This window comes from Gossypium raimondii, chromosome 13, assembly GCF_025698545.1.
Source record: "Gossypium raimondii isolate GPD5lz chromosome 13, ASM2569854v1, whole genome shotgun sequence".
NCBI lineage: Eukaryota > Viridiplantae > Streptophyta > Magnoliopsida > Malvales > Malvaceae > Gossypium > Gossypium raimondii.
Window position 1 is genome coordinate 2,135,112 of NC_068577.1, and position 13,734 is coordinate 2,148,845.

Sequence of the window (13,734 nt, forward strand, 5' to 3'; positions counted from 1 at the left end):
TAATTAGACTAAATTCACCTAATTAAGCACTCAACTAAACTCATAATTACTTCTAATAATTATTTATGACTCAGTTTACTAAGACGGAAGCCCGATAATATACTTTTCCGGTGCCCACGGATTTTGGGTCGTTACATTAAACCTTGAAAAACATGTATAAACCATTACAATGATAATTCTTACAGTACCTATTGAATTAACTCACATTGGGGCAATTTTAATCAACTAGTAAGAACATGGATTTCCATCCAATTGTGAACCTAATTCCCTAGGTAATCACACGTACTAATAATTGTTTCATGTTTGACCATCATTCTAACTTAAGTAGAGCTTTGTGGGAAGTTACTTAACTAAAATGATCTTGAGTGTATAACCATCAACTCAACTTCTACCATAACATGTACTATGAATGAGTCATCATGGGACAATCTCATCGAGCAACATGTATGACTAGTTGTCCTTTTTTAAAAGAAAAACTTCCCTAGTGGAATCCACATGATAATACCTACCTCATGGTCGACAAATTATCATATGTCATCATAAGGTAGTTATCTCTTTTAGGGAAATCTCCTTAGTGAAACCCATATGACAATACCTAATTTAGTGTCAACAAATTGTCATATCATCACAAGAGACCATTGACGGAGATTGTAGGTCTTGTTTAGAGACCTTCTCCCACTCAGTCTTTTAGAAAACATGCAAGGTTTTTATTTTCGGTTTCAATCATGAATGATTAAAATGTCATAACAAGTACATGTGTTATTCTTTTCCTAAACTATATGACATGCTTATCATATATATGCATTAACATACTTTTCAATCAATTTAAATATCATATGCTATCATATAAAAGCATAAAATAAATTGACTTTGACCAGCCAAAGTTTTCATGATTTCATCCTAGAAAAATAAATAAAAATTAATTTTACATTTATTACCCCAAAGTATTCTTTGGGTCTTCTAGGTGAAAGCCAAACATCTTGGTTTAGAGATTTCCAAAACCCAAAAATATGAAAAAAGTTCACCAAAGGGGTCTACGTTGAACCTTCGTTACCACCACGTGTCACTGTTGTCACCACTGTCAACGTCACTGTTGACGCCATCATCGCCACCGTCGAATGACCTATTGCCGACCGCCACCTGCCGCTGCCAACTTTCGTCGATCGGTCCACTACCTGTCTTTTACCAGTTGGTTGGGTCGAGTTTGCCTTGTCTCAATCAGCTTTGGATACGTCTCAGTTCTCTGGGTTTCACTGAAAAATTTAGGTTACAAAAAAACCTAAGTCTATTCCCACTCACATGAATTATTCTAAATAAATAAAATAAAACCTAAATGGAAATGATAGTTCATGATCTAATTACATATCCCAAAATTTATTAAAACCTAAAATTACACCTAATCTAATTTTTAGGAATCACAACTTTGGCAAAATTACTTTATCATATATAATAAAATATAAATACATTCATTTACATATATAACCCAAAACATGTACATAATTAGAAGAATGCCACATCTTATCAAAATAACCAAACATAAAGAATAGAGAAAATTCGATATCGATTATACTATAAACATAGCAAAACCTGGCTCTGATACCAATTATTGAAAAAATTAATTGAGAATATCATTTTTATAGTTATAGCAGAAGATTTAAAAAATTTCAAAATCAAGCCCTTCTATAATATTTATAATAATAGACTTTAATCGAATAATGCTTGTGTTTTATGTGAGACGGAAACAAGTTAATCTTGGCTTTCAACTGAACGACCTCCGTTATCTTCGTATCCTGAATTGCTTTGAGTGTGGACTCTAGCAACATGAACCAAAATCATAGAAAATACATGATATAATTACTTTTAGTAGGAAAGTAATTCCTCTTAATAGAAATCGACAAATATCATAATTCCTAGAAAATATAATTTATTTTTAGATAATAAATTCCCACTATTTTCTAACAAAATAACGTTGTATCAAACCTTCTAATTTCAAGTGAATCTGTGAAATATATTTATAAGAAGAGGTATGAGAATTTTGGTTGAATAAGTTTTTATAAAATAATATTATTTAAATACAAAACACTCTCATAGTCTAACTAAGAGAGAGGGTGGTGGCACACCCTCTTAATTTCCCTTATGGTTGTTGTCCTTCATATGTTATGTGAAGCAGATTGGGCTTCTCATGTATTGAGTTCAATTATATGTCTTTTTTAAACTTTTGACTCAACACATTATAATTTAATCCAACCCAATCATTGTTTTCTATTTCCCAAAATAAATATTATTTATTCAATTAATTTAGTTAATTTAATTAACTAAATTAATTTCTCAATTAAATAATTTTTCAACCCAATTCTAATTTCATTAAAGTCATAACAACTTTACCTTAAAATAATCTATGAGGAAGTATATTTAATTTCCTTACTCAACAAGTTCATAATGACTAATTCATTTTATTTTATTTTCGAACTCTAATTATTTAATTAATAATAATTTGAAAACCTTAAATTAGTTCTCAAGTCATTTTGTACTTAGCGAGAAAACATATTTATTTGTGAGTGCGACCCATTTCTCTTACTTTATCATTTCCATTCTTTTTTGTTCATTTCTATAAATTTAGTTCTACATGCAATTTATTTCTAGTTTCAACGAGCTAACGAATGGACCGATTGAACATATATAATTAGGGATAAAATAATTTATAATTAACTTCCAACTTTTCACCTATTAATTATAAACTTATTAGTCACAAACTCATTCCACTATAGTATCATGATTGAGCTCTCCCCAATTACATACCATTACGAAAGCTACTTAATAAGTGTTAGTCCAATGACCTTGTCATAAGTGTGTTACCCTCATAGGATATCCTTAACCTCTTTGATAAACCCATTCTCCTAATATTATCCAAATTTATTTTATGGTAACTATTACATCTTTCTGCATGAAAAAAATATTATAAAATAGTAATTAAGTCATTTATCACAAAGACAAATGACTTGTGGCCACGTTTACTTTTCATCTATCATGTAGTGCCGATGATAGGATATCATTTTCCTTTTAGTTGGGCTATGAATTCCACTATTGTGGAATGATGCTGCATATTGTAGAAGTCGTATACCCAACGCACTAACTTTCTATTCCTTTTCTATTTGAACTTGAACTTTTACTTATATCAAAGTATATGAGTCATGCATACATAGCCCATCATCCACTCAGAATTAGGGTATACCACACTATGTACATCACAAGTGAATAAATCCATAAACGAATCTAGGATTTGTTCTACTTATGTTCTGCTCAATGTACTATTAGTCTAGTCAGTCACATCTATGTCTCTATCTTTTGAGAGTCATCCATTCTGATGCTGAAGATAAAACATCTCCTCAATTTGGACTTGATAAATGATATATTAGTCATTCAATCGGTTTGCTCATTTCTAATTAGACAAATGACATGTTTAGGTTATTTACTAATACAAGCTGTCTTTTCGTATTATGATCCAACCACATAATACTGCTTAGTACTAGTTAAACATTAGATAACCAGTGGGCCAATATTTGCTTCCATTTTATTTTGTGTGCAAAAACCGTTAAGGACAATATACAAGAAGTAATTTCATTGATAACATTTGATTCTTCAACACCATTATCAGCAATTTAAGGAGTCTTAGAAGGAAGCTTAAATTTACCAAATACTCTCTCCTTATCCCTCTAAGCCTTCCACTCAAAACCACAAGACCATAATATGTCAAAAGATATGGGGATTCTATAGGTGAAAATAAGCTAAACATCCCTCAAATTTAAAGGACCATAAGTTGCTTGAATGCTAACTACAGTTACATTCTAAATAAACCCAACATTGTAAATTAACCCCTTTGTAAATCACCATGCCCCTCATCAAAGGAAGGAGAAATGGATGTGAGGTTGGCAACTCTAAAGAAGAATCCTCTCGAGGTCTCTTACTAAAACCAACCTTAAGTTTTTCTATAAGTAGGCTTACCAAAATGTGAGCCACTCTTTAAAAAACAAAAAAGAAAAAGAAAACAACATCAATATTAAAACCAAGTTCTGAAACATTGCAATAATACAAATCCATCAGGATCTATTGACCACAAGGATTTTGCAAACCCCATTTGTTATCAAGAAGATACCAACTCGAATATGAAACAAAATGGTTCACTTATACATTACTAAAACCCCTCACATTCACCATTTTAGGTTCATTTGTAGGAATTCCAATATGTTTGTCCAAGTTACTATCCAATATGTCATTTGACGAATCCCCTCCATTCATAAAACCAATCAAAGGCTATTTTTTATGTTTCATCCTCACATAGTGTTTAACATATAAAAAAAATGTAATCTTTAGGTTCAAGAAGCTCTTATTATTACTTTTCGTAGCTTGTCTTGATCTTTTATCGACCATCCAACCCTTGTCTAAGTGAGCCATACAAGCCAACCTTATTATTGTTGAAACTTTTTCCCTTAAAACATTATAACTAAAAGTTGTTCAGAGTAAACAATTCATTGATATTCAAGGGGTTGCTAGCCTTCTTATGATGATAATATCCTCAAGCAGTGCCACCCTTTATATTGGGCACAAACACATTGCTTTAATGAAGACATGGTCCATTTTATGAGAAATAGGAATCCATTTATTTACTTTATGTTGGGCACAAACACATAGCTTTAATGAAGACAACGAATCTATCAATTTACTTTCTATGTAGATGCATTTACATTTTTCCAAATGCAGATAATTTTTCTAAAAATATACCGACATACTTATATAATAATGCATCATAAAACAAAACATCATTATGCTCTTACTACAGTCTACGTATTGAGTGAGTGCAAATCCTTGAAAGTACTAAGATAGGCAACTCATGCCTCATCTTACAATCCAAGAAGAAAAGCTAGAAAAATACACTTAGAGGCTCCTGCTAATTGACTAGGGGCAATGCCATAATTGCCTAACACAATGATGAACAAATAATGCAAAGGGTGGATAGAAACTTACATCAAGGATATGAGGAGATAGGAAGCCCTTCTCATTCTTCAAAACATCACTCATTCAATGGATCCTATCAATACAACAAAATGATACTCGTAATGAGGCAATTTGATTCCCTGAAGTTCCAATATTGCCATCATCTCCTCCTCCTCCTTAATGGTATATTCCCACAAATTGCCCTTCATAGGGACATCAAATTTTTTATAAACAAAAGTTTTAGAACATGAGTCAACGCCTACAAAGGGGTTAATTCTCTATCTTTTTTTCCCTCACTTCACGAGCCATGACTACCCCAAAAACCAAAAACATAACACTACAAAACCACAAAACAAAGGTAACAATGACAGAAAAGTCACTATTTTAGAAAATGTGGCAACAAATTCCTAAACAAAAACAATAAAAGAAGAAGAAAAAAAAAACAAACTTACCCAAATGGAACTCCTTCAATAAATCCTAAGTCTTACAAGCAAAGAAGATTTAAATGAGAAAAGCAATTAAGTTTCCCTAAGTTCTACGAAAAGATGAAAAACTTCAAAAATTGAAGACATCTATTTATAAAATAAAATGACCTTAGAAAATTTAATAGGCAAAATAACTCATTACCAATCATAGTGCAACACATGGAAAATGTTGTGATCAACACATCGTTTTAGTATCTAAACAAAGTGTGACACACGGCTTGTTAAATAAATGCAAAGTTATATAAAAAATGAAATGACAGGGTCATAACATCCGACGCAACTCGCATGCCTCTACATGAATCCTTAAGTGCCCATTCAAGAAAAACTAAAACTTTTCCTAAGTACCAAAAGTCAAGGTCAGTGTAAGGCATAACTTTGTTTTTTCTAAATCATCACAAAAAAAAAATCTCATCACTTTATAACCAACCCTTTAATTAGGGAGGGAAATTGTTATACCCAAACCACATTGCCTCAAAAAGAATCATCCAAGAAGGCTTTACCTTGTGCAAAAGTGAATATCCTTGAATGAATACTCAAACAAGAAAAGCTTACCTAGGTATAGGGTCACCCAACTCAAAAGCACAGTCACCCAGGCAAGAGCTTGTCTAACTGGAAAGCCACATTACTCTCTATGACTCTACCTTTACCTAGTAAGGTGCTCGTTCGACGAGGCATATGCTAGATTGCTAACCACTTTATATAGATCCCCTTCTATCTACACAAAAGAGAACGACTTTTCTTCCCCAAGAATATTTTTCTTAATCTCCATTCCTAAATAACTTGTGGTTCTCAACACTTGCGTAAAACCACTTATAACCTTCTTCCATATAAAAAATGAAGTTGATTATTCTTGTAAGAAATGTGGTGATTTGTTGATATATTAGCTTAAATAATTTCTTTTCTTAATAATCTAATTATTCATACCCCTCCTCAACCCATAAATAAGAAGATAATGCGTTTTAGTGCACTCGAATCCACATCCTCCCATGTTGATAAAAATATTCATGCTAGTCAAACTAAAATTGAATGGACAATAATTTCTTATATAATAATCATAATTATTATAAAATAAAGAGAAATAGAGAGACTAAAGAACAAAGAAAATATGAAAAGCAATAACTATTAGAATTTAAAATCCATCAAAATTTTATCTTGATCATAATAGATATCCAGATATTCATAACAATAATATGTTTTTTATATTCAATAATATTTTAAATCTCAAATGCCACCTCTACCGTACAGAGGTCACACGTCGTTGGCAGCTGAAATGACGGTCACCTGAAAGACACCTAAGATCATACATCCGTATTATCCTAATATTTCTCTAACTGATTACCTCTTATTACCAGTATCTTCTTCCACAGACAAAATAAATAATTCAATTCAATAATGATACGAAAGTAGAAAATCACCCATTCGCTCTTCCAAAATTTCCACGCCTCTCCTTTTTCGCCGCCGTTGTTTGCTTAAAAGCTAAAGAAAAAATCCACAGCACAAACTCAATCCAAACTTTTTACTTCTTTTTTTGTTTAATTATGATTTTTCGATTTTTAGTGCTCTGATTCTTCTTTCATGTAAGAAATATATATACATTCAGAAAAAAAAAAGAAAAAAAGAAAAAAAGAAAAGCAGAGTGAGAGATGGAGAGTTACAGCGTCGATGTGGCGGCGATAGCATACAAGCTGAAGGACACAACCAATTGGTGGCGTGACATTAACGGTTCACGGCACTGGCAAGATCGCATTTTTCACATTCTCGCCGCTCTTTACGGTCTCGTCGCCGCCGTTGCTCTCGTATGCCTCTCCTCCCTTCTATCTTTTTTCTTCTCTAATTAGAGCTTAGCTTGGTTTGATTGTGTTTTAATTAATTAATTAATTTTAAAAACTAACCTCCTTATTTGCTTTCTCTACCTTTTTAATGCGATAAGAAAATTTTATTTAAGAAATCAAGTGGAATTAAGATTCTGTTTTAGTATATTTATGGTCTTAACGTTGTTGTCGTTAATTGATATTTTTAGGTTCAATTGATTCGGATACAAATGAGAGTTCCCGAGTATGGTTGGACCACGCAGAAGGTCTTCCATTTTCTAAATTTTCTGGTGAATGGGGGTTTGTATTTATAAAATTTTAATGAAAGCTTTTTATTTTTAGTATTTTGGTTTCTGTATTTAACGCGATTTCTTTTTTAACACAGTTCGCGCCTTAGTTTTTGTTTTCCGACGGAGTGTGCAGAATTTACATCCAGAGGTTTGGGACACCATTGCTCATTGCGTTTATCTTTTGAAAATATATACTCGGACTTAAGTTGTACATAATTTGTTGCTTGGTTTTCGCATCTTTTCTAGATTGTTCAACATATCTTGCTTGACATGCCGAGTCTAGCTTTCTTCACGACATATGCACTTTTGATTTTGTTTTGGGCTGAGATTTACTACCAGGTTAGGTTATTTGAGCTTTATGAGTTGCCTCCCTACCTCCTGCTTTCTAATTTTATGAGACTTTATCTTAAACTTTGTCTATCGTAAACAGGCACGTGCTGTATCAACTGATGGATTGAGGCCTAGTTTCTTTACAATTAATGCTGTAGTTTATACTATTCAGGTGATATTTATGTTCTATTATTTTGGTAAAGTGCCCATAGAAAGGAGAATTTAAGTTGTTTTTCTCTCTGTTTGAAAGCTAGTAATGTTTGGTCCAGAACAATAATGTTATATAGTTTCACATAACTTCGTTTGTTGATTTGTCACATATTCTATACATGTTAAGTGGGGAAGGATGTATATAGCATTTGCAGATTTTAGAAGGTTAGAAGAATATGATATTTATTTTGCCATTAGATAAAATAGGTTAGTAAGTTAGAATACGCTATTTCTTTTGCTAGAACAATGCAAGGATGTTTCTAGCACTTGCAAATTTTAGTAGTAAATATGAACCCACAAAATATATCTAAGTTGTTCGGACTCTTCATTTTTCATGAAGTACCCATGACCGACATTTATGTCCGAAACACGGATATGAAGATATGACCTCCTAGGATCCTTCAAATACATAGAAAAACATAGAAAAACTAGCCACACCTATGTCAGATACATACTCGTATCTGACCCTCATACCTGAGTCCAAGTAACATAGGTATATATTTTTTCTTATCTAGCAAGTTTAATGATTCTGTCACCTTTGTAAGTGCTGTTGCATACTTGATTTCCTTTGAAACATTGCTTCGGACAAGATGTTGATAAAGTTTCTCTAACATGAGGCTGGGGGTACTTGATTTCAGATAGCAATGTGGCTGATATTGTGGTGGAAATATATCCCAGTTTTAGTCATTCTATCTAAAATGTTCTTTGCAGGTAAGTCTTTTTGGTGTTCTTAATAGATTTTTAGTAGTTAACTGTTGAGTAACTTTGGTGCTCTGTTGATGTACCACGATTCAGGATAATCACTTAGTTTAGATGCTTTATAAATGTTAATCCTGTTGTAATTTGTTTCAATAATGAATGGATATTTGATCCTCACTGTATGTGCAGGTGTGTCACTGTTTGCGGCACTTGGCTTTTTACTGTATGGTGGAAGGTAATTGCATTGACATTTATTGTATTGTTTCTAATTGTTTTAATGGCATTGGAGCTAGCTTAGTGTGATAATTTGGTTTATGTTTAGGGAGCACACATTTTAAAACCTCTATATCATTTTTCTTTTTATATGTTGACATAAGCTTTGATATCTGGTTTGTGAATTAAAACAGTGGATTTTTCCCTGTTATAACAAAACCAGGAAGGATAACAGTGCGTTAAACATTTACATATAATAAACAATATATCATGTTGATATAAAAAAAGCAATATATCACTATGTTGTACTACAAAACACTCGCATCTGCAAACAATGGATGTAAAATATAGTAATGATGCAGCTCAACTAAAACTTTTTAATATGGATATACTTTGATGACATGTGTGCACCTAGTTACAGACACTTAGGCTTTGCTAAACATTTGTACTCATTGTTGATAATCCTGTATGCATCAACATTAGAACAAATATTATTAGTTTATTTAGAAATGAATACTTGGTTATGTGGCTTTTGTCAGAGAAAATTATTGACGACGACTCTTGTAGTTCAATGTTGCTTGTATCATCTCCTAATTGCATTTGCCCTTGTTCATTTTCTAAGATTCCAGTTAGATTGTATTGTAAAAATACCTTGTCTATTGTGTGAGCATGGGAAAGCTATATAATAACATATCCAATCATTGCAGGCTTTTCTTAATGTTGCAGCGTTTCCCTGTAGAGTCCAAAGGACGGCGTAAGAAGTTGCAAGAAGTATATATTTACGTTAATGCAGTTGTGGTTTTGAGTCCAACAATTTTGCCATCCATTTGCATTTTTTGATTGTTGTTTCTTTTTGGATTGGGCAGGTTGGTTATGTGACAACCATATGCTTCACATGTTTCCTAGTCAGATGCATCATGGTAGACCCCTCATTTCTTTTCTGGCTTTACTAACCCTTTGTATTTCTCTTGAGAAAGCTATAAGCTTGTTTTATTTGATCTTTGTGAAACTTTAGATGCATATAATGTTTATAGCATTTTTGTTAAAAAATGGAAGTATTCAACTTGAACCCTTTAGCTGCTAGTTGGTTTAGATCATTTATCTAATTGATCAATCATTGATCATTTGTCCAAACTTATGTAATTTGAGCTCTATTGTTATTTTTTTGTGTAGATGTGCTTTAATGCATTTGACAAAGGTGCTGACCTTGATGTTTTGAACCATCCAATTCTAAACTTAATATATTACCTGGTAAGTTTGATGAATGGTTGTTTTTGATGAATGTTTGTTTTATGTTGCTTATTGCTATTAAGTTAGATACTCATGTTCAAATACAGTGTGGAAGTTTCTTAACTCATCTTATTGCCATATAAAAATTAAATGATTGTTGCATGCTTCTTTTACTTAACTAGAAATTCATATTTCAAGAAACTGCAAGTTTGACAAGCAATTTATAAGTCTTTGCCATCAGATTTTTACATCAAAGAAGCTTTTAAGTGCAGTGATGACTATTTTTGCTGTCAAATATAAAACGGGGTTGTTTTAACATCATATATTGTTATGACCAGATGTTGTATACTGGGTCAAATAGATCACCATCACCCAACTTTTATCCTCATTGCAACCTAGTCCTTGAACTTAAGGTTTAATAATAGTTTCACTGATAATTGTGAGTTACATCTGCAGCCATGTGTTAAGTTTTTAAATTTTTACTAATTAAATTAAAGAACATATACTTCTTTGCCTATTATCATAGAAAATAGATTTATCATGGTGGATTCTAAATATGATTCTTGTTTTATTTTTGAATTGTATGCTTTTTTTTTTCTGAATATAATCTTTAGTTTAATACATATGGCTTTTATTATTTTTACTTAATATTACAATCTGATGTTATCCTTGAGTGTCAATTCTTGTCCTATATATATAGATTTCTATCGCATGTCAGTCAAATGCTATTTATCTGCAACTTTAATATAGACACTAATCACATAGGCTAAGTTGGTATATACTATCTACCGAGTAGTTTCGACTTCACAAAATAACCAAATAAAACAGTCTAAGTAGGATGTCAAACTTGGTTTTCTCTCAACAATCTAAGACTGAATATATCTATTATTATAATTCCTAAGCGTGGGACATGAACTTCATGCCTTGCTTATAGATATGGAAAGTGCAATTTTAAATGAATTTTGTTGGTTGGTTTGTTTTCTTTTGATGGGCAGTTGGTGGAGATATTACCTTCATCCTTAGTCCTTTTCATTTTGAGGAAGTTGCCACCAAAACGAGGTAATACCCAGTATCATCCTATACGCTGAATGATTGACAAATTATGAAGGAATTAACGATTTCAAAAACGGGTCATCGTGCACCCTGCAAAAAAAGAGAGCAGAAAACAGCAATAGGGGGAGTGGCAAAATCTGATGGTCTTTGTTGTGTTTGTACTCAACGAGCTGCTCTTAGGCCCTGGATTCTAAACCTTCGGGTGTGGTCGAAGTTAGAAAGTTTGTAAATTCTGAGGGAAAGAGATTGTGGAACATATCAGTCTGTTTTGGTACCATACAACATGTAAAAGCAAAACCCAAAAGAACCAAAAAGAACAAAAAAGAAGGGTTGAAGTTTCTTAAATTTTATGGAATATTGTTCTTAACGTAGATGATTTTGTGTATCATGGTAATATTAATGTCTGGGATAAATGTTTGTTGTGAAATTTTAGACATGGATGTGTTTTGCTTCTGACATATGAATTACAAGAAGAGATGCAACATACATACCTGACAAGACTTAAAATTGCCTGTTCGATTTGATACTTGATAGCTGAAATCAATAATGCAGAGATGGAGGTAAGGGAGATTATTTTCATTGAAGGACTGGGAATGAAGTTTCAATTTTAACACACAGCTGTCACATATATAAATGGTTGTTTAAGAAGGTTGACTTGTGGTTAGAATAATAGAAAACCTACCATTCTCAAGTCAAGTGTCAGCCAACCTATATTCATTTTGAATGTCAGTTTTTTAGGGGAATAAAACTTTAACAAAGAACAAAAAATAAAATTTAAGTGCATTTGATAGAAAAAAAGATTGAGAAAGGAAAAACATTGGAATAATAAGAGAAGAGAATGTTGAACAGGATGTTCGGAATTTGCAGAAGTCGGCTATCATGTTTAGTGCCAATGTCAAACAGGGATGTTGGGGTTGCCTTTTGTTGGTTGGTCGTAATAAGAAACAAATTTTCTCCTTTATTCGAGATTGGTTTGAAAATTGTGGCACAGGCTATGCCAGTATGTTGTATGGGTGTGTTCTTGCTGCCGCTTTCTTTGTGTGATGCCTTGCAAAAAAAAAAAAAAACTATGAATGCTTGTTTTTTGAAGATCTGGGCATCCGAATCGGCAGACATTACATTGGGCATCTTGAAACAAACTTTGTGTATCAAAAAATTGAGGCGGTATGGGCTATCGGGATCTCCGATGTTTAAATCTTGTTATGTTTGACTTTTATCAAACAATAAAAGGAAAAAATATGTTCAATTTTTTCATTAATTTTTTTTTTATCAAGCATATCAATGGAAAAATAATGTATGTTTTATTTTTCTATTTCTTCTTTTTATCGTGTCAAGTCAAAATCTTAAATACAAATAAAAAAAATGATCCAAGCTCAATAATTCTCATTAAAAAAAAAACGCTAGATCATTTGATAAAAAGAAGAAACAAAAATTCTTAGTACTCTAATCTCCAGGCATCATATCTCCTATATAATTATTAATATCCTTAATATGTCCTACAAAAATGTAAGAGCTTTTAGAGATGATAAAAGAGGATGGTCCAAAACATAATATTGCTTAAAGCTCAATAATACAGCATCAATAAAAAGCCCATTATCATTTAAAATTTCATTTGATAAAAGAAACTCATTGGTATCCCATATTCTTGGAAGGAAAGAACAACCTCCATCTTTCGACATTTTTTTCACAAATTTACAGGAGTGTTTGAAGCTCATGCGGTGGCCTAGCTACCCAATTTGTTACCATGTTGCTTTCAAAGTCTATAAAAGAAAAAGAAGCATGAGAAAAGCACTGAATTGAGTACAGAATGTCTGGTTTAGCTGTTGAGGTATTCCAATCATCGAATGAATTTGGTAAGATGCGATGAGCAGTCACATTGTGGCAGTCAAACTTAAAGATGGCTTGCAGCGAACCTAGTTTTTGTTTCCTCAAGACATATTGCATGGATAACAAGAGCTTCAATATCCTAGATGGGTGCCACACAAACAATTTGACATCTAAACATTGAAGCTGAATTAATAAAACGGAGGAACTATGTCTCTAGACATGATCACATCGAAGTAAAAATACCTAAAATAAGGTGAGATCTGTCTCGAGAAATGGAAACCCCTATCTTGAGACACAATGTTAAAATTTTTCAATAAAGGTTGCATTCAAATCCTAACTACGTCTTCAACCTCGTTTAACCCCAAATGTTTAGAATATGATTAATGTACATTCATTTATTTTATTTATAAGAATGATTGAGAATGTAAGGAAAGTATAATTGCTTAAATGTCACGTTACATATTTGTGGTTGATTTAGTTTAAGTTGCTTTAAACGTAATAATGAGTTACGCATTTGAATTTGACGACTGAATCAAACGTGAGATGTCACAAGATGTATCATTACCAATATTAGATCTACTTAAGGTAAGCCAC

The 13,734-nt window shown here is 32.3% G+C and overlaps 1 long non-coding RNA gene across 1 annotated transcript; it reads right to left on the minus strand.

The window, feature by feature from the left end:
• Positions 1–796: 796 nt before the first annotated feature.
• On the minus strand, positions 797–11,936 carry LOC105782514 (uncharacterized). Its single transcript, XR_001129829.2, has 4 exons — positions 11,805–11,936; positions 9,682–11,545; positions 7,133–9,235; positions 797–1,253 (listed from the first exon to the last, which is right to left on the minus strand). It is a non-coding gene; the product is annotated as an uncharacterized LOC105782514 (long non-coding RNA).
• Positions 11,937–13,734: the final 1,798 nt, after the last annotated feature.